This window comes from Bombus impatiens, unplaced genomic scaffold (assembly GCF_000188095.3).
Source record: "Bombus impatiens unplaced genomic scaffold, BIMP_2.2 scf_0064, whole genome shotgun sequence".
Classification (NCBI taxonomy): Eukaryota; Metazoa; Arthropoda; class Insecta; order Hymenoptera; family Apidae; genus Bombus; species Bombus impatiens.
In genome coordinates this window covers 1,355,067-1,377,880 of record NT_176483.1, presented here as the reverse complement: position 1 = coordinate 1,377,880, position 22,814 = coordinate 1,355,067, and the positions used below count along the sequence as shown (strand labels likewise).

The 22,814-nt window shown below is 33.9% G+C and overlaps 1 protein-coding gene across 1 annotated transcript in view; it reads right to left on the bottom strand.

The window, feature by feature from the left end:
• Positions 1–22,814, bottom strand: part of LOC100744600 (muscarinic acetylcholine receptor gar-3) — a 36,916-nt gene that overhangs the window by 6,445 nt on the left and 7,657 nt on the right. The gene's annotated exons all lie outside the window — the stretch shown is intronic.

The following is a 22,814-nucleotide window of genomic DNA, read 5'->3' as shown; positions in this document are numbered from 1 at the left end:
AAAAACTGCTGTAACAATTTCCTTGTTCTAAAAAAAAAAAAAAACACCTTTCTTTGAATAAGAAATCCTAGAAATTAGCCAGTTTTTATATTTCTACGCTCAAGGATTGAAAAATCGCATTGCATTGCAAGAATACGAGGCCACTGCGAAACAATCTTTTTACTTCTGCAACTTGTACGAGTTACGTGGTTGAAATAAAGCTATTTTTCTCATCAAAAACAAAACAATACGTGCAAAAGGTGCCACACACTTTTTAAATTGTCATTAAAAATACATATCGATTGTCCATTTCCTGAGAAATCATAGTTTCCCGTATTTATCAGCTTTCAACCACAGTCACAAGACAGTAATTAAATACAAAAAATAAGCAGGAACGAAATTTAATTATGGTTTGAAGCGGAAACCACGATTTCTCTAGAGAAATTTCTAGGCTGTGGAAACTTTTTCCGATAAGAAGAAAACTCGCGATATCCTTCTCTCCCTTGTAACGGTGATTTTGTTGTAAAAATAATTTTGAAAGCTGCAGGGCCAAAATATTCGCACCTACTACTGACGGTGTTTCATATTTTTACATCGTTTTCCATAATTTATGAGAGATTTCTTCCTATTTTTCAAATTCACCTACGTAATAAATAAATATTTTCAATTTTCAAAAATTTGATTTTCGCGCAATTACAATTATCAATTATTAAAAGAAGATTAAAAATACCATGGTACTAGCAATACCAAATCAGACACGCTTCTTACAAAAATTCAGTTAACAACTTCGTTCGGTTATTTAAAAAAAAAAAAGAAACTGGTGTACTAAAAAAAGGGACGAACCAAAAGTTGCTCAATTTGTCAAGGAAAATATGCTGGAACGCGTAACGGAAGATTATTTTTCGCTGCTTCCGACGCGACGTTCCAAACATCATAACTCAACGATGAGTAGTTACGGGTTATTTGCATGTTGCGAGATACCTAAGATCAAAGATCTCGAAAAATGAATAGCTTCCACTAACGATATTTTGTTCTTTCTTTACAGCCTACCACCGGTCATTTGTTCGTTTTCCTACACCTTTCCATCATCTTGTGACGTACGTATGTATTACGGACGCAATCCGCAGGGTATCTACGTATACAGAGTCGGCGTTACATACCGTTGCCTGGCAAAGTCCAAAGAAATGCTGGAACAGCGAACATGCCAACATGCTGCAATATCAAACAGTAGGGGTACAGCGAGCGGCGTCTTTCATCGTACTCGATGCCTCGTCCCTTTAGATTGGTCGTACGAACAAACGGGATGTTCGAATTGGTTAAATTCGATATCTTCGATTCACCTAACCCCTAATAATTAGCGATGTGTTTGTTTGCGTTATTCTCTGTAATGGCCGGACGCTCGCAATTACGTACAGTTTCCTTACCCTTAGTATTGAATCCCCGCATAGTCTTACGAATGATTCGAACATAGTCTTATTACCGTAAATTGATGCAGTTCGTGGGTGCGTTCCTCTTGAACGAGCGTTTTCAAAGCATCGAAAAAGCGGGAAAGCGCGACAGACCGCGTTTCGTCGTCAGCGGGATTTTCAATTCGCATCGTCGTTACGTACGAAACTACAACGATACTAGTTATTTAAACAGGAAAGCGTGAAGCTAGGTGACCTTCTACAAGTACATTCCATCGTTTTATATGGCTTCGATACGTAAATAGATATTACCTTCTAGCCGACCCTCGTATATAATTATGAGAAGTATATGGTCTTATCCAATAATAAGTTTGATCGGAGATTAGTTTTATTAATAGACAGAATAACGAATATATTTTAATTTCAATGTCTGTCGCGAAACGTATTTTAGTTTCTGTTCGATGTTTGTCACTGTAAAACGTTTCTTCCGTTATTGCGTATTTCCTCAAGAAGCGTTTCGTTTCTATCCTTATTTTTCAAATTATGTCATCGCGAGGCCGATAGCAATTTCCTCGTCGCGTTAGACAGGATGCTACGGTATATGCTGAACTTGCTTCTATCGCTATATAGCGAGATTGACCAGAGGAAATTATCGTCGCACGAAGCAATTTCGTATCGCACACGCGATTCACGTGCAGCGTTCTTTGGCTCGCGTGACAGACCGTTGAAAACGGTCGTCAACGACGTTTAACGTTTAGTGTGACATCTGCTTCGAATCCGCGTTGGTCGTTGTTGCGCATGCGCATCGATCTACGCTACGAGTTTCAAACGCTTCTTAAAGCTTCGTTCAAAATGGTCAAGTTATCTGAATTTAAGCGATTTAAGGCCCGATGCGGACCAGTGATTTTTCTCTGGGCGATATCGCTGCGATTATAATATGTCTGTTCTCGGTGTTTTTAAACTAGGAAAACAAACGAAGACATATAGCTGCAGCGATATTACGCAGGCAAAAATAGCTCACCTGTATCGGGTACTAAATTTCAATAACTTGAAACCTCTTCATCACCGTGGAATTGTCATTCACTTTACTCGGATATTACGTAAAATTGTATTAACGAAAATGATAGTTTTTTCGAGTTTCTAAATCTCGTTAATTAAATCACTAGATTTGTGTAATAATTAGGCTGTGGATATTTTTGCAAATTTATATTTTGATCGACACGATCAAAGAGATGGAACCAATATAGAAATGTGGATCATCCACTAAATAAAATAACGCGAGTGTTATATTTCGAATATTTTACATACAGGGTGGTTGGTAACTGGTGGTAACTACGCGAAGAAAGAAGTCGAAAATATAGAATAACAATTTTTTTTTTTAATTTTTTTGTAATCTTTCCATCGAGACAATGATCTACAGTGAGATCCGTTATAACGAGACGTGATAAAATTCACGCGTACCGAGCGAAAATTCAAAGTCGATTTTCTCGAAAACAAAGCCTCGAACGAAAAATTTTTATTCTACATTTTCAACTTCTTTTTTCGCGTAGAATCACCCCCTTTCCGCTTGTACCACCAGTTACCAACCACCCTGTATATTTTCAAATTTTCTACAAATGCAAAATTTGTCGTCTTACTTGGTTTAAAATATGCTTTTGAGCTTTCAAATGAAACCAAGGTTTCTTCGATTGTTCCCTGACTCGAAAGAAACAGTAGTTGCTACGTTACGTTGCGTTATTTTCAATTTTCCACTTATCGATATCGTACCGACCTAAACCAGCTTAGTTAATCGGCCAAGTTTCAAGCAACTTAGTAAACTGAGTCGACCGACTGATTACTTAATTTTTTCAGTAACAAACCGTGTGAAATAACGATATAACGGCAGTGTAAAACGTACGTACTGAATATTTTTACGATTGATCATCTTTATAATATTCACGTAGAAACCTCCCTTGTCGATCGTGCCACGATTACCGACACACCCTGCATTTTCTTATTCACTCGCATACACAATCTCTTTCCGTTTTACTTTCTATTGGATAGCCTTTCAAAATTGGGTTACTCAAATTTAAATGGCTCGAACTCGAGTATCTTGGCTAATGTGAACGAAGCTTAACCTCGACTCTCTGCTGCAGCTTTTCAGCTATATTTAGAGGTACGGTTGTAGCTTTTGCTCGGCAGTGGTAATAAAAGCGATCGTGACGGGTGATTTACCGGCGCTAATCTTACAGCTTATGCGCACGCGTCCCAAACGAACAAGCACTCGCAAATTTGATGGAACCGTGGCACCTCTTCTTTCGTTATAAAACGAATTCTCAAATGAATTTTACCGACGCGGAGTCACGTATTTCGTGCGGCCGTGAATAACGAGTTTCGAAATATTTATAGTCTGCAGATATGTAGCCTGGTTTTATGATATCTAAGGTATGAAGACGTTGTCCGTGAAGCTTTTCAAATTCACGAGTCTAATTATATTAGATACGGACATCGTGCGTGGTTATTAGCGATCAACGAGTAGATAACGGACGTTCGTTTAAGGCAATTCAAAGATATCTGACTGACGATCGTTTGACGATTACAAATATCCCAAGTTGGTGGATCAGATTTAAAGATTAATTATTTGTCGTTTGCGGTGAAAATTTGCAGCGATTAGATCTTTGTTGAAAAATTCATCGTTGTCTCTTAACGTGTACAGAATTTTTTCCTTACATTTGTAGGAAATTCCGTGAATACAAAAATGCATAGAATAGGCACAATACTCGTGGTACTTGGTTTTATTTTATTATACAGGGTGATTGGTAACTGGTGGTACGAGTGATTCTACGCGAAAAAAGAACGAAAAAAGAAGTCGAAAATATAGAACGAAAATATAGAATAAAATTTTTTTTTTATTTTTCCATCGAGACAACGATCTACAGTGAGATCCGTTATAACGAGACGCGATAAAGTGCACGCGTACCGAGCGAAAATTCAAAGTCGATTTTCTCGAAAACAAAGCCTCGAACGAAAAATTTGTATTCTATATTTTCGACTTGTTTTTTCGCGTAGAATCACCCCCTTTCCGCTTGTACCACCAGTTACCAATGACCCTGTATATTTCTTTCGGTTACTTCACTCGCGTAATAAATATAAAAATTGGACGATACTGGTAAATACTTATTTAGAAATTAATAATCACATAGAACTCTTTTTATTCGATCAATCATACGTGTTCGACTCTACAAGGTCTCAAGTATGACAAATAAATGAAAAAAAAAGTATGTGGAATGCGATAAGAAGATAATTAAGCGTAGAATAGAAAGATAATTAAAAGATTAATTTAAATTCATTACAGTCTATAATATAGCTGGATGCAGATGGAGTTTGCGGGTATGCAGAGATTTAAAGACACGTGTGCTCTTAAGCGTGACTTGCAGATAGTCTCGAGATTACTTTATGGCTACACGTGTGAACTAAGGACCAATAAAAATAAACAAGAAACTATGTTTCTTCTTAGACTTTGTTGAAAGAATCGTTCAGTCATAAATGTTTATATTTATCGTAGTAAAATTTGGAATTTAGTGTCAAATTGATTTATGATCGTGAGTGTATAGATAAGGAAATATTTACTCGTAAATTCAACCATTAACTGTATTACGAAAGATTCTATATTCTACAGAGAGACGAGATAGGATATATAAATTGAAAGATAGAAATAATAACAACTGAGAATTAAGAGATAATTACAAAAAAAAAAAACAAACAAACAAACAAACAGCCAAGACCAAAGTCAGTATTTCGTAATTTTTACGTGCATTTCCACATGGCTTTTAAATTTCACCAAAATAATCGCGATAGTCGGATCGCGTCGAAGTGCTGATGAAATTTTTAAACGTTTCGTACAATGCACAGAATATATGGGCATAAAAAGTTTCTGTGTCGGTATTGCGTGAATTTTATCATCATAAATCATATCTCTTTCCTAGTTAGAAGTAAAAAAAAAAAAGAACGAGTTAATAGTGTTGACGATCTTCGCATGATTTGAATTCTTCCTTTTAATTGAGATTATGAAAGTTACTGATAGATGTATACCTGTTGCCTCTGTTTAACAACTGCAAATATTAACTTGTGTATTTTGAAATTCCTTCGAATGGCTGGAGACAATGGACACAAACAGTCTTGAATTTTCCCGAGACAAAAAGATGAAAATCATAATATTCAATCGGACATTCGTTGAAAATCCAAATCGAACAGACTAATTTTTCATTGTTTATTTCATGCAAATTTATTCTCTTCCTCCTCCTATCTCCTCTACCAAACAGCATAGAACCGATCAAATTCTATTTTACGTAAAAAATAGTTTTTTTTCCTCGTAGAGTTCTATGGAAGTAATATACATATATAACTTTTATATTACAAATATTTGTAATTGATTAAACCTCGTCTTTTATCAGAAAACCATTTCTCATTTTGTAATGTTCTGTAGAACCAATGTATTTATAAAAGTTGTACAAGTTCGATAAAATATATACTTTTTTATTATTTTCTACTATTTCATTTAATAGTTATTCATTTAATCATTTTGTTCAATTATTATTATACAATAAAATAAATTCAACTAACTAAAAGTAAAAAGCTAAGGAAGATACTATTAGAAAATTTAATGGAACGTTAGAATTAATACAGAATAGGTGAATATACGTATACAGGGTGGTTGGTAACTAGTGGTACAAGCGGAAAGGGGGTGATTCTACGCGAAAAAAGAAGTCGAAAATATAGAATAACAATTTTTCGTTCGAGGCTTTGTTTTCGAGAAAATCCATTTTGAATTTTCGCTCGGTACGCGTGCGGTACGTTATAACTTATCTCACTGTAGATCGTTGTCTCGATGGAAAACTTAAAAAAAATTTAAAAAAAATTTTTATTCTACATTTTCGACTTCTTTTTTCGCGTAGAATCACCCCCTTTCCGCTTGTACCACCAGTTACCAACAACCTTGTATATGTTCCCAGTTCGATACAGTTCTATTATGTCTGTGTAGATACTTATATGAATGTTGGAAACCACGTTATATATTTTTAAAACTTACATAATCTCTATCGTTACAACTTTTGCATTTCTTATTCTATCAAAGACTAAAGTCTAGATTATTAAACAAGATTTGCTGGCTTCCATTTCATTACATAACGTCGCATATCTCTTTTTTCTACTTGTCTACCTTATCTTACATTGAATCTACTCGGGCATATGACAAAATATTCTTTACTATGTCATCCTTTGTAAGACACTAATACTAAAATTCACTAACATTAAGCGTTTAGATAGCTGATTGTATCATAGTTTGAGCTATTGAAGAATTGCAAGTTGAGAAACGAAAAGAATATTTTAGTCGTGTTATTTACAAAATGTAAACAAACTTTCACGACATACGTAAGTTGATATGTAGTAATAGTTCGGTTTGTTACTGTATATACATGGAAGTTATAAACCGGAAGTCATCCTAACCTATCGGACGAATATCACGTGTAGTACACAAATAAAAAATAAGTAAATAAGTAGATAAATATATAAGTAAATAAATACGATAGGAATCTTGAATACTGTGAATACATTTACAAAGCAGGCTCAGACAGAAAAAGAATGGTATTCTCCTTCTTTAAAAAAAAGCATCTATGTGTCATTAAATAAAGAAAAATGGCGGTTTAATTGATAGACTAATCTCCGGTCTACGCTTTAGTCGCTAAAGGGTCTCAAGGTGAACTTTATATTATTTAAACGGGATACTGTAGTATATTTCCTTCTGTTACTTTTTTTATATTACTTTTATATATATTACTTTCTTTTTTAAGTATCCTGCAGTGATCTAGGTCATAAAAGTAAGAAAGGTCGGGAACACGCAATGAAATGAGGTTAGAAAAATATCACGTTGCCTCTAACCGTTCTCTGTAACAGATCTTCTCAGTTTTGACCTTCGACTGTGACACCATAACATCAAGTTTTATGCTCTGATAGTTCCAAAAGTATCTTTCATTGGATACACTACTGGTTTTTAATCGTTACTGGTTACAGTTAACTTCGGTTCCCACGAAATACATAGGAGTGCGAAATGGCAATTGCACAACGATACGCTACAAGATTATCTTGTTTTGGTATATGTTTGCGACAGGAAATGATCTTGTAACAGAGGTCGTTAAGCGCGGCCTAACGTCGATTGAAACACTAGAATGGGGGGCATAATATTTTGCTCGAAAGAATGATATTAACGCTAGAATCAATGTTTCTTAATATTGGCATACATTTCGCTTTTAATATTTGTGACTATATCTAATATTCAATAATTATCTGTGATAATCAACTAGGTGATATTTAATAACATATGCATATTTCGTATTTACGTTGTTTACATGTTTTTTTCTTGTTTCTGTATATTATTCCTTATATCTTATATTTATTCTGATAATTTTCCCGTTCACAAAATTAGTATTAATATTGGGAGCTATTTTCCTTAACGTCTTTTTTTCAAATTCGTAAGGAGAGGACAGAGGAGGTCGAAAGTTTTACGTTCGATAAAAGCGGAAGTACTAGGAACCACGTAGTCAACTTAGGCTAAAAAAAAGCTAGGTTAGCTGTAAGGCAGATACGAGATTTGAGGAAGAAAGTATTCGGGAATAATTTTAAGATAAATATGTGGTTATATGAATTATAGAATTTATCCATCAGGGTGGAAGGAACGAGAAATGCTGCAAATAGCAAAAGTAAGATATATAAATCACTTGATACACAGGGATTTGACAGATGGACATCTAATTACATAAGATGATCTGTTCAGTGAATGAACGTCTCCCAGTGAATGAACGTTACTCATATCGTGCGAAAAATTAACACCTATCGTGCTCTCTTCTCTTTGAAATTTACACAGCGCACAGTGTCCAGAGGAAACCCACAGATGTTTCGCAAAAGCGTCCTCCATTTACAATCTGTACCGCACTGCGTTCCATTTGTTTAACCGTAGTCCTCGTGGCGTCCCACGGGTCGAAGATAAAGCCTGGTCTACGCTGGATTCGACAGGGACAGTCCGCTTGGCGACAGTCACGTTTTTATAAAGATAGATTACAACGATCCGTGTGTTTCGTCTCCAACACATCCTCGACTCATCAACACACAGGTATACCCGAGTACTTGTCACAGTGCTAGTGGACAAACGACACAGGCAGTTTCGTGGACTATCGGCGAACAATGTATATAGACGATACATCAGTGTACATCAGATAGTAAGTGTTGTCGCTTTACGCGTACAATTTATATTTTGAGGTGATTTTAGTGGTCCTACGATAAATTTGTTCTTATAATTACACCGTTTAGATCGAAAGACACTGTATAAATAACGGATTTTCAAGAATTTGCCGATTTTGTTAGGTTAGATTTTCATGCATCGAATGGGGTTAGGTTGAGATTAGGTTACACAACGATGTAAGAAAGGATCGTTGAATAAAATTTAATTTTGGAAAATGGGTCGAGACGCGACAAAAAGATTGAGAACGTCGCTTTTTTAGAAACTGTCGTCCTGCTTGAAAAACTTAAAAATTAGCACAACTTGTGCGTACTTGGAGATTATGTTAAGTATCGTGAAAATTATTTATCATGGATGAGATTGTAAAAAACATTTATATCGTTTAAAAAACAGGCATCGTATGGAAGAAGCAGAAGATTATTTTCCATCGAGAGGAGTGATTTATGACGATAATATTTGGTGTGTACCTTCTGTGTTTAAGCTTATACGTTATTTAGTGAAATAAAAGCATGTTTTAAAGCATGTTCGAAAATATTCGATCGAATATTCTTAGCGTGCTGTTTTAAACGAAAGTATAAAAATAGCAAAAATGTCGGTGTACAGTAACAAGTTTTACATATTATCCTGTTTTACATATAAAACGATAGCATATTCCTCCTACTTTGACAGATACATAAATATAAATGTACATTATACAAATTCTCCATTTATTTTAAAGCTTAAAAATCGTCAAAAATATTATCCTGTAGTGTAATTTGCAAATAATCCATAACAGGATTTACTATGTAATTTCATATTCGGTACAAATAAATATTGATATATTGATAATTATTAAATATAAAATAAATACAAATATTTAAAATCAATGATTTGAGAATTTTATTATAAGATTGCACTGTATAAATAATTAAATAAAAATATATGAATGAGATTTATCTGCAGCAGACAGTGATATACCTAAATCTACAGAATTTTGGAGGGGAAAAAAGTTCAAGATAATAAAAATCAAGTATTTTAGATATTTCTTTATTTCTTTCTATCATCCATTTATTGTAATCGTTCGTATGGCGTGATAATGTTCATATAATATGACAAGTGTGTTGTGCGAATAGTTCTTTTTTTTCTCTTAAGAAAATTTTCTTATCTTGAGTTAAACTCAACTCTCTTATCATACCTAACCCATCATTCATGCAGAATCATAATTACACAATTTCAATGATATACCATCGTCAGCAGAAGTGTCTAAATATTTTCTCTCGGTTAGAACATAAATTATTATCAACGTACAAATGATTAATGGTGAACATAAATTACCATCTTCCAAACGATCCATATTTGAAGTAATCTATTTTAATCATTTCACTTGAAAACTACAAAAAAAGGCATCAGTCATTCTCATTTTTCATTCTTTTTTTGAGAATAATTAAAAAATTGCCAAAATTATTTTTCTGTCTTCTGGAAATAAAAATTCTAAATTGCGCCAAAAATTATCATCAAAAATTATCTTTCCTACCTTTTTACGCCTTTTTCTGACGAGAAGGATACAAAAGAAAAGAAAAACGAATGGCTAATAAATTACGAGTAGCAAACGTTTCCCGCATCTTTCGTACGCCCACAAAAGCAACCATAAATCTTCTCAGATTATCTTATATGTTGGACGAACTAATCACTGACGTAGACACGATGCTCAACAAATTGTAGCACATTGCTTAAAGCACAACTAAGTCGGTTTATTGTTATAATCTGAAATAGAGATTTGGAATTTAATTCGAACTGCAAAAAATGTTCTTCCAAATCGCGTATCGTAGAAGATATCGTAGAAGATAAACCGAAATGAAACGTTTCATAGTACAGCTAGTTGAATTTACACATTTTTCATGTTTCATGTCGTATGTTTCAGTTTGCCACACTGTACTATTTATTATTTTTAAAAGGTACTATTATAGTTTTAATATTTTCTTATAGTTACGTTTTCCCTAAGACAAAGAACAATTTTATTTATATTATTATCTACAGTGACGAACACTGCGCTTCTGTGCTCGCCCATCCAAGTATTATATATCGCTGGAAATAAAAGTTTGCAAGTCTTAAGCTTATGTTACCTCAAAGTAGGTACTATAAGAAATACATGTGCATATTTTTAAATCATATATCAAAGACGCGACGATTTTCCATCGAGAAGGAAAACAGAAATCAAAATTTCCTCAATACAATTACATAGTTGGATTTACGATTGAAATATTCCTCTATTCGTGATATTTACTAGACATTCATTTTCCATTTTATATCTGGTCGAATTCGGGCAATTTTATGCCAATTAACTCGATTTGTACGAGTAAAAGCTTGAAGTTTAAGAAAGTATAATTCCTTTATCTGAATTGACTTTTAAAAATTTTTTTAAATTTTCCAGCAATATTTTCGTAAAAACCTGAGATCGCTCATACGCGAAAGACACAGGATATTTATAAATGGAACAGGTTATAGTAGGTACTTTGAATATAAATAGAAAAGTAAAGGCAAGTATTGTGTACTTTGGTAAACTTCCATTTTTTTTGCGAAGTTATTCTTGTGGTTTTCGTACTTTTTATACAACGATTGCTTCTCTGAAAGATTGGATTTTTCGTAAAATGTTGAAAATCACAACGTGAGTTCGTGCCCGCCATCCATATGCGGATGCGTTAGTTATAAGAAATAGTAACCAGAAGATAGTCCTAGTTACAGTCGATAGGCTTAAGATGGTTTTTTGTTTTTATCCCTAGTTTTCGTAAGCGCGTGCAATAAAGGTTTTTTGGTTCAGAACGGTGCGATAGATTTATCCATTCGATAAAATAATAACAATTGTGATCCTACCTCTGAGTATAGAAATAACAACATAAAACTATTATACACATATTTTTCTCGATAATTAATTTATACAAGGAATTAAATAATTTGAGAAAAAATAGCAAATATAGTAAATAAAATAGTATTTAACATATACTATGTTATCGTATTGTTATTCACTTTAGTAGTATTTGGCCCGTTTCTAATACATTCAATGTGTTATACTTTATGCAGAATGTTAACTTTTATGGATAAAGATACATATAAATTAATTACTCGCTTTTGTTGTAAAAAGTATACTTTAAAAAAAAAGTATCATAATTTTCTTACAAACTAACAGCGTTTTATTCGTTGGAACATTTTGAATTGTAATTTCACATAACAAAAGCTTCTATATTGATTTGTAATTCTCTATAGCGATGTAACAAAATTGTTTAACGGAATCGCTCGATATCTGAAATTTATTTGCCATCTAATTTATCATTCGTTTGGACACTTACGATTTCTGCAGCAAACTCAACAAAGCGTGCGGATATTTATGAGTACTATAAAATTATTCAAGTAAGTACGATGAATAATCGTGGAATATTAAACCGAATGGTCGACTGTGGAAAATTTAATGGCATTTTAAATGACGAAAAATAAGGAAAATTTATACCATCGTATTATAAACATACCTATTTAAAAAAACGTAATCTAAGTAGAAAATTATTTTATTTACCAAACATCACAGAGAGTACTATACTCTCGATCCTTTATACACAAAATTAAAAGTCTACTTATAAAAAATACAAATACAATCGTGTGCAAATACTTTTTGTAACCACTGTAGCTATATCTAGAGTTAATATGCACCAAAGATTACGAAACATTAGTTCGAACGGTTATTTTTCATCGGCACCGATGGAACACGTGCAAATCGTTACAGCTAAAATTACTCCGTATGATAAGTCGTGAAAATTGCACGTCACGTGCATCACTCGATGCATAATGGAATTTTTGCATATATTATATCTTCATATTCGAATATTAACGAGTATACATTAGCACTTGTAATTATTATTCGAACGATTTTTAAAGTCGATAAATGGCGTATGAATAATACAGATCGACGATACGTACAATAGCAGATGACGATGAGGGTGAGAGTAGGCATAAAGGAAGGTATTTAAAATCGTCAAATTATTCTCAAATAAATCTCAGCGAGGACGTATTTTGCGATTTTTTCCACGAATCAACGTATCTCTCTTTACCAGGTAGTCTAGAGGAAACTAAATGGCAGATCGTAACAATTCGAAAATAGACAGAATAACAGCTTAACGTCATAATATGCGGCAATTGGAACACCGATTTAGTAGTAATTCAATACTACCTTTGTTCGAAAAACGAGCCACGGTTGAGTCTCTTCTTTCGCGAAAAGATTCTTCTAGACATTCTGCTCAAGGTAGAACTTTCTTTAACAACTCCGTAAGAACGACTTTCCCGTAATTAATGAAAAAGTTGTGCAACGGCTTGCTACGGAGATTACGTGTTAAAATTTCCAAATCCGAAGATCGATATCTCCACTTCGGTAAGGTTAGATTCTCTAAAAATCGAGTCACCCGTAGATAACATACCGAGTGAGGCACCGTCGAAATTTCAAAGGATTTCAAGCACGATTTACGCTACAAATATCTTAGAGACTCTGTAGAAAACTACTACTGGCCAACGATGGAAAAGAGGGCGCTGCGCGTTAGGTATACAACGACTTTCGAATAACAGAACCTAACGAAATAAAATCAGGGGACAAAATTACGAATTATATAAATCTAGTAAGCTATAAAAAGAAGAAGAATAAAGAAGGAGAAAAAGTAGATTAAACGAATTGTTGTTAAATGTAAATCTTCCTGGAATTTAGAGATTAAAATACTTAAAATGCAAGTCGGTCCCGCGAATGATTTACTACGCTATTACCCGATGAGCGCAAAGTATCCTCGAGTATACTGAAATCTTATCTGAGTTTCAAGTTTTCGTACCACAGGCATATTGTATTATACTAAAATACCGCTGCTTGGCACGAAACCAAAATTTTAATCAATTGCCATGTTTGAAACACTAACGTAAACAAAATAATATTTAACTTCTTTCTTACATGACATTTAGTTTAAAACGATTTGCAAAGTTTTTTTATGAAACTAAATATTTGCAGAACGCTATTTTCATGTACAATGTGTTCGTTTCGATTACAAGAAAAAAGAGAAAGAAAGGAATAGCTCGTACGACATGAAAGATTTAAACAAATTGTTCTTACATGAGTCGTCTCCTCGCGCAGGAAGATATTATACGATTTAAATAATATTTTCGCGTATGAAAGAGTTGGGTAGATTCCACGATTTTTCTAAAGGACAGATTATATCCCTCCATTTCTATACGCAAGCAAAAGTCCTGCCTTTTTGTGTCGTTCTTTTATGACTTTTATGAGATAAATTTTACAAAATTAAGGTTAGAATATCTTTTGGATTAGTCACCGAATGTGTAAAATTAAAGATAAAGTAATTTTTAAACTAGTCACCGGGTTTACAAAATTAAAGTTGAAGTGTTTTTTCTTTCAAACTAATTGTCAAATTTTCAAAATTCAAGTAGAAAGAGAATAGATTGCATGTACGTAGATACACGCGAGTGTAGAAATTTGTAAAAGAACGGCCATGAGTCGTCGTTCTGAAGCAACTAACACTGTTTTGACATAATTGTTTATAAGAGCGAAAGTATGCAACCGAGATATCGACGACTGCGAGACGAAGGAAACATCGAGTATATAACAAGTTTCGCGAACACGAGTTCAACCAAGTGTCATTTCGTGGAAGGTCAGTATCCGCCATTGTTCTATTAATTTTCTTCTCTTCTATTTTTGTATCCTTTGTACCATATTTTTTTACTTTGGGTTTTTTTCTTCATTTGAGTACTTTGTTCGTTGTTGAATTTTTCACTCTTTTTTCTATTGACAAATAAATTATTTATTAAAAAATATAATAAGGGTTAGACATTAAATTGGATATGAAATAAAATGAACGGTTTATAAAAAAGTTGGTTATTCGAGTTTGCGAACGTGTTTCGACAAATAAAAGATGCCTTCGTCGTACTAAAGCAAATTTACAGGATAACGTTATTATCCTTGTTGGTCGTATAAGGCAACCTATCTTCCTTGAATTCGAAAAGTATAAAATCTACGATAATTTCGTCTTTCACGGAGCTAATTGATTCACGATTAAGCAAAAACACGTAAAACAATACCGATAAATATTTTCTCGTATCCAACCATGGTCGTACAAACGTCTTCGGTTCTAATTAACGATCCTATCGAATCTGTTCTCAAGAACAAACTGCAACAAAGTATTTCTCGTGACGTCGATCCAGTAAAATTCGTAAAATCGTCAAGGATATTGCGTTCGCACCGATTGCGTTATGCACAAGAAACAATCGAGCAGATAAGAGAAGCACGCGAATCGAGAAGACAACCTTCGGCAAGAACTTTTCCATCGGACAACCAAAATCAGAAAGAAAGAAATCGCTTCCTTGGAAATTTATATTCCTCGGATTCCTCATTTTCAATGATACATAATATCGATACGATACGATACGATACAATACGATACGATACGATACGATACGATACGATACGATACGATGCTGTGGATCTTATTAACAAAAGACGAAGGAGAACGATACGAAACCGAGATATGCAGGGTGTCTCGGTAATAAATTACGATGCAACCGACAAGTGGACGATTGAGACGACAAGAATGAATCGAAAATGCGCGACAAGATTTGTTCATACCTAGAAAATCGGATTTGTAAAATTTAGCCAATTTCGGAGTGGAAATGGGGGGGATCGACTATTCTATGTGTGAAAATACGTCGAAAATGTAGAATAAAATGTTTATTCTCGCATAAAGTTGCAATATACAGGGTGGTTGGTAACTGGTGGTACAAGTGATTCTACGCGAAAAAAGAAGTCGAAAATATAGAATAAAAATTTCTTTTTTATTTGTCCATCGAGACAACGATCTACAGTGAGATCCGTTATAACGAGACGCGATAAAGTGCACGCGTACCGAGCGAAAATTCAAAGTGGATTTTCTTGAAAACAAAGCCTCGAACGAAAAATTGTTATTCTATATTTTCGAGATTATTCGATTCTATATTTTCGATATTCCCCTTTCCACTTGTACCACCAGTTACCAACCACCCTGTATATATACACACACAACATATATAAACGTTTCTTTGATGATTTTGCGAAAAGGTCTGATTTACCGAAGCCCTTAAACTTAAAAAAAAAAAAAATACTTTCGGTTCTTAAATACGTACCAATGTACCTCCTATTATACGGAGAAGACAATACCAATTTCCAGCGTGGACGACAAATGGTAAATATCCTTCCAAAATCGATAATTTTCTAGAGATAGAGACACTGGCCCTGACGCTCTCAAAATTTTACGTGCCAGTTACCTAACGAATATGCAAACCACAAACGAATACGCGTTTCTTGACACCTCGAAATTAAAGCAAGGGGTTGGATGCGCGGTACGCGCTACAGATGCAAATAATCTGCTACGCCGACCACTAGAAGCGTTTACCGTTTTCACTAGCATTGAAATATACAGGGTGTTGAGCGAAATCGCGCGCACGAGCTTTGAAGCATTTCCGATAATGTAACAAAAAAAAAAAAAAAAAAAAAAGAAAGTTCCAACGAGAGTCCTGTTTTGAATCAGCTACAAATTGCGATACTTAAAATCGCAAAAAAATATTTTTATAAAAAACTCGAGGTGGCCTTGACATTTTTAAATGGGCACGAAAATATTACGAGCTTAGGATGACCATAAGTTCAGAAATCTTAAATTCGTTGATATATTTCTACTTCAATTTACGATTTATAATTCATATTTTATATCCACTGTTGATCGTTGCTTCGTAATATATATTGCGTCGAAGCATTGTGCTTTTAAAAATTATTTCACTGCTTCGCCTCTTAATAAGTTAAATACGTAGCGATAAGTATAGCAAGCATAATGAATAGCGAATAATTAAGAAACTTCGATGTGCGTATTATAGACTACATATAAGCGAATGCTATTTAATATGCACAGTGATGTCGTCAACTTTGCTTATTCGAAGAAGTAAGCATACAACGGCTTGGAAGGAATTTATAATTAATACAAATAGAATTGTACGTACGCATAGCGGTATAGGAAAATTACGGGCGTTGAAGGCGCACGTAGAACAATCGAATTACTTCGGTCAATATAGTTAATTAAAAATACTTGGAAAGAAGGAGAAACAACGTTTTAGGTGATATAGACCGCTTAATGTAATTACGTTTTAATTAAAACAATTTAGCGATTATCTTATGCGACGGTTTCAGAAACATTTAACGAAGGATAAACGTCTAATAATTCTCTGTTGCGGCGCAGTTTATCATACAGACAAAAAGATATATATGATAATTTATAACACGAACGTTCAATTATTTTATTAGCGCCGAGATAGCAATTAAGTTCGTAAGTTCGACGATAAGTACCTATACGTATGTACGTATGTGTATAATATAACATATAAGTAGATAATATATCGTGTATACGGGATGTTCCACGCCTCTGGGATAAGCTGTATCTTGCAAACGGTTTCGCACAGAGAGAAATGTTATAGGCCAAAGGTAAATGGTACACGACCAAGCATAATCCGGAAATAATTTTATGCAATTGCGCCTGGAAAACGCAATTACCCCTCTTTTTCTCGCATGAAACGCGTCTTTTTATTCTCTGCGGACGAGTATTAACGTATTTATCATATACCCGAAATCGACTACTTTACAAGTTACCGACTGAAAGTTTGCTAAATTATTTCGTCGTGTCGTGGGATACTGGCGCTGTAACAGATACCACCGATCCAGCGATTCTCAGTTCCAATCTCAACGTCTTTTCGTTCTTCTTTTGCGTTACGCGTTACTTAACACTTTCTCTAATTTTGGATATTTGTAACAGAATATCGTTATCGGATATCTCGAACACTAATAACGGGATGAAAATACTCCCTGTCTTTCGAGTATCCAACTGTCTCGATAATTTCTATTCAAATATTTGATGACAGCTCGAGAATGTGCTGAAGCACCGTCTTGTTGAAAGTATTCTATTTCTTCGCGGTGCAGATAACGGAATATCTGTATCGTGTAAATTAGTGTACAAGAACTGGTAGATGGAAATCTAAAAAAGATTGCCGTGTCTTTGTTCGCTTAAAATTCCGTAAAAAAGATAAGATCCGATAATCCATTTATCGGATATGTGGCAACAAACATTTACACTGTATCGTGCTCGATTATTAGTATATTTCATCTGGAATGTGGATTTTCTTTACGCGGTGTATGCCCGCTTTGTTCATCGATCGTTCCACCGTTGGTGAACGTCGTCTCGTCTGCCCGCGAAACTTGCCAAATAAAATTAGCATTTTCTCGAATACGCCGTAAAGAATATCGGCGACAGTTTATTCTTTCAATTTCGTCCCTAGATGGCAATGTTTGTCGACTGGAAAGCAGATAGGTAAGGACGAAACTCGAGCATTTTCGGAATACGTTGAACCGCTAACGTGTATTTATCATCGAACTTGTAAACTTAATAATTAACTTTGCAATAATAATTGCGACAACGATTCTACGTTCGTCGCATAAATTACACCACGAAAGAAATTATAATTATAATACATATGTATTTGAGCTGCGTTAAATGCTTGGAAATCCGTGGGATGAGATAATCAGGTATGTAAATATATTGTACGTATGTGATATGCATTTGTTAACATTCTATAATGAGAATGTTTCTGAATGCCAATGTACAAATAATTGAAATGTATTTTCCAAAATACGCGAATGTGAAAGTTCTTGACGCGTTCTATCTTCGAACGTAGTTCCGAAACGAGACACTTTTCTCAGATCAGACAGAAGAAAATAAAGGACTACGAAATTGAATGAAGAATAATTAAGAAATGCGCTTATTATTAGAAAGAAATATACGTACACTTATCGTGTTAACATATTTTACTAGATGACGGCGTTGTATTGTATTTTCTCAGATTTTTTCGCATTTACGTTGACACAACTATCGAAAAATACGTTTGGTCAGTGTGAGATCGTATGTTACCGTCTCTAGCATCTATCCAATTCGTGATAATTAAGCATAAGACAGCTGTATTCTAAGAAAAGTATTTAATTGTGAGTGACGCACTTGAATCATTTCAGAGAAATGACATTAACGTTAGGTTCGATGCATTTTTTGATTGGCACAATAAATTGAAAAACAGAAACGCATAGCAGTCGTTGAGTAACGTTGCTCTTCAACGTCGAACAGTCTCCGCTACCTGCTTTTACGTATTTTCGACCCAATTGCGACGTGTACGTATTTTTCCAAAATTTTAAAAATATCTCTTCGAATAAAATCTGCAAAAAATCTTATCGGAAAATTTTTAGATTTTTAAGCGATTTAACAAAATAGTCAATATTCCTTGGTACCTTTCCATCGGTGAAATTATTTTCAAATACGCTCGTCGATTTTTAATAAAATATTACACGCTTGTTAAATGCTGCTCGGATAGTTCGTTCCGATTTTCAACACTTTGGTCGACGTAACAAAACATATTGAAAAGTTCTTCGCCGAGAAGCCTGAGAGCTTCTGGAAGGATGGAGAAATATTCAAATTGCGTGACAGACGGAGAAAGGTCGCGGAACAGAAAATCCTATGTAACTCGATCAATATACAGGGTGGTTGGTAATTGGTGGTACAAGCGAAAAGGGGTGAAAAAACAAGTCGAAAATATAGAATAACAATTTTTCGTTCGAGGCTTTGTTTTCGAGAAAATCCACTTTGAATTTTCGCTCGGTACACGTGCTGTACGTTATAACGGATCTCACTGTAGATCGTTGTCTCGATGGAAAAATTAAAAAGAAATTAAAAAAATTAAAAAAAAATTTTATTCTATATTATCTTCTATAATATCTTCCACTTGTACCAGCAGTTACCAACCACCCTGTATATCGAATCTTAAATCGGAACGAACTTTCCACGAGACCGTTTGAATCCTTTCAATTGCGCCAAAAATACGCGGGCATTCAGAATATATACTTATCAGAGTTTATGATCGCGAGATTGTTAAAACGTTACGAATGTCGTTCGTTCGTTGAAATGAGATCAGGACTAAAAATCTCTAATACCAATAAAATAATATTTGTAACAGAAAAAAAGCATTTGCTACTGGGAAATTTTGTAAAAAATAAATATCAACCGTGTTGGAACAACGAAGGTTCGGATACAGGAGACTGTACCGTAGTTAAAGTTCTAACTTCCGACTGCGTATATTACTGGAAATCAGGCACGTAACAAATGAAAAGGAAGAAAAAAAGGGGAGAAAAATAGCACGTGCAAACATCATGCTATGCCTGATGCGGGTTCCTGGTTCCTCGCGCGATTAATGACGCAAATTTCTCCGTTTAGAAGGCTCTGACGTTACAAATCAGTTGAAACAAGAGTTTTACACCTTATATCCAATTCTAACGTACGTTTAGCAAATGAAAAGTTATATTTGCTCGCGACAAATATTAGCAAGAATTTGTACTTTGACTGAACACTCGTGTCTCGAATACGGAAATAACCTGAGGTAGAAAAGAATTTTAAATTTAATGGAATTAGTATTGCCCTCTGATAGGATAGAAATGAAAACGTTAACCTGTGTAATACGGTAATTCCTTTAAGACAGTGTCAAAGACTTATTTTTATTCCACGTAAGACAGATAATTACACGGTTTAATATGTTTTTATTACACACAGAGAAAAATTATAGACACTAATTATGTCAATAAACAAGTGCTATACCTACTTTAAAGTTTAAAAGATTTACGAAGGTATAGGATAGTTTCGAATAGTACGTGATACGATATTCTCGTCAGATTTTGATATTAAAATACGATCGTCCATGTACAACCGGCGTATGACTTTTCGTATACTTCGTAAGAAGACAATGTTTATTAAAATAAAATGCTACAAACTTTCACTGCTAAGCTATTGTATTCTATGTGGAAATAATGAAGTTTCATCTTGGTTTAGACGAAAGAAAAAATGATTCGGATGTTGTGCATATATTTATTTTACTATTGCTAAGAGCTTGTAGCATCAAAGTAGCATAGACTGACATTCAGTTTTATGCAAATCATTCTACGAGCAAACAATATAAGTATTTGCTGATGTAATTTAGCTATGGAATTTGATACGTTCAAACGACCATGTCGTAAGTTCCAACCTGGTAATTCACTAAAATGGAAAAATCGAAAGGATTTAGAAATATCGTCTGTTTCATTACTTGCTGCCACGTTTATATATTAGATGCCAAAAATGACGCGATCTCTCGTTCTCAATGCGAATTTGTAGAGTGTAACGCCGCTTCAGTTCTTTGGATTTCGTTCCCAGCTCGTTAACTTCTATCGAATTTAACGTTAACGTCCATCGAATTTCGCTTTGATCGATTGTTTTGGAAATGTGTTACGTAACGACCAACTCGTCCAGTTAAATAATGCGATACATAGTTTTAAGAATTCAAGGTCTGCAAAGCAATAGCAATTCAATCAGAAAGAAATCGACTTGCCTCGAAGAAAATAAATCGAATACGTGGAACAAAACTTTGTTTTACATTTTGTAAAGTTACCAATGAAAGCTCCGATATCGGTCGTAAGAGGCAAGATTGTTAATTTTCTTACAAATCTCTAACAGATTTATGCACACATTGAATTAAGTCATCGATATTTATAAGACATAATTGGCATTATGTCAAAGCAAAAAATAATTTTTTATCTTGTCGATGAATATTAAAGGCAACTATAAAAAAATGAGAATAGATATTAAAAGAATTTACCGACATTTTAGTTTTAATATTTTTTCTATTAAATATTATACGTCTAATATTTATCAGTATTAGGTATGTATATCATTTTACAGGTATTTAACTTCTCAGTTTTTAATTAAATAATTTGATTAAAATTCATTTATACATCTAAATTTTATTTACATATCATCAATATTTTTAATATTTCTCAACATTTATAAAAGTTCCTTTACGTATCCAACGTCGTATCCCATATATTAAATTTTGTATTATACAATTAATAAGAAGAAAATTTAGTCACTTCTTCCTTTTGTTATTCCATTTTAAACGCCACGTACACCTTCAAAAATTACATCCGCTGATCGATTCCCCAATAATTTCAATCAATATTTCTTCTGCGAGTATCGTTGTGCCATCTATTTTCGCACATCCTGTATAATATGCGTCCAGTAACTTTAATATCATATAACCAACTTGCTGGTATGCCAACTCATCGCTACACACGTGCGGTTTCAAAGTCCTTTCCTTCTGCCGAAAGATACGGAGGGGCATGAATTAATCATTCGGACACAATTGCTAATTTTACTGTGATTTCGATCGTATGGGTCGAAACGAACATCGTATCGACTTCTATGTCATAGAGCATATCTCGATATTGTGTCAGTAATTATGGAGATACATTCAGGACTTGACTTTACGTGACCGGACAAATTTTTATAAATAAATTTAAACAACTGCACTCCCTATAATACAGGATTTAAAAATGCATCTCTTGTACTTTGTAACACTTCTCGGATTTGTATTTCTAATAATAGTTACCAAGTAAATCAAGTACCTATAATTTGGTATAGAAACTATCTCTAATTATATACCCGCCATTGTAACTGTTTTCATATCTTAGTAAAATATAGGAGCATAACCTATTTTCACTCGTACTAACTTTAACTTTAGAATTGAAAGTTACTTTTATTGCGACTAAATAATGTTCAATTTCTTATTAAAACTTTCCCTATTTATGTATGTTACATATGATCACCACTGTAATTATTTTATGTATACCGTAGAAAAATTTATATTTTTACGCGAATTTTTTACTCTTTTTATATTCATTACAGGAAAGTGCACAAACTACATTAAGAAAGAAGAGAATTTCATGTACTTACAACCTATTTACTATCGATAACTAAACTTACGATCTAATATATAGTAAAACACGACGCATGTATTCCGTTAAATAATAATTCGTAAATAGTCCAAGAAATGAACCATCTTCCATTTGTTTTATCGACGTTTATTTAATCGTAATTACGTTACTTAATCACAGTTTCAACCAACAATTACTGCATCAGTCAGAATGACTAACTTGTCAACCAACTATAATGATTTCGATGAATGTGTGCTTGAAAACAAAGATTCCCAAGAACCATAAATGAAACTTA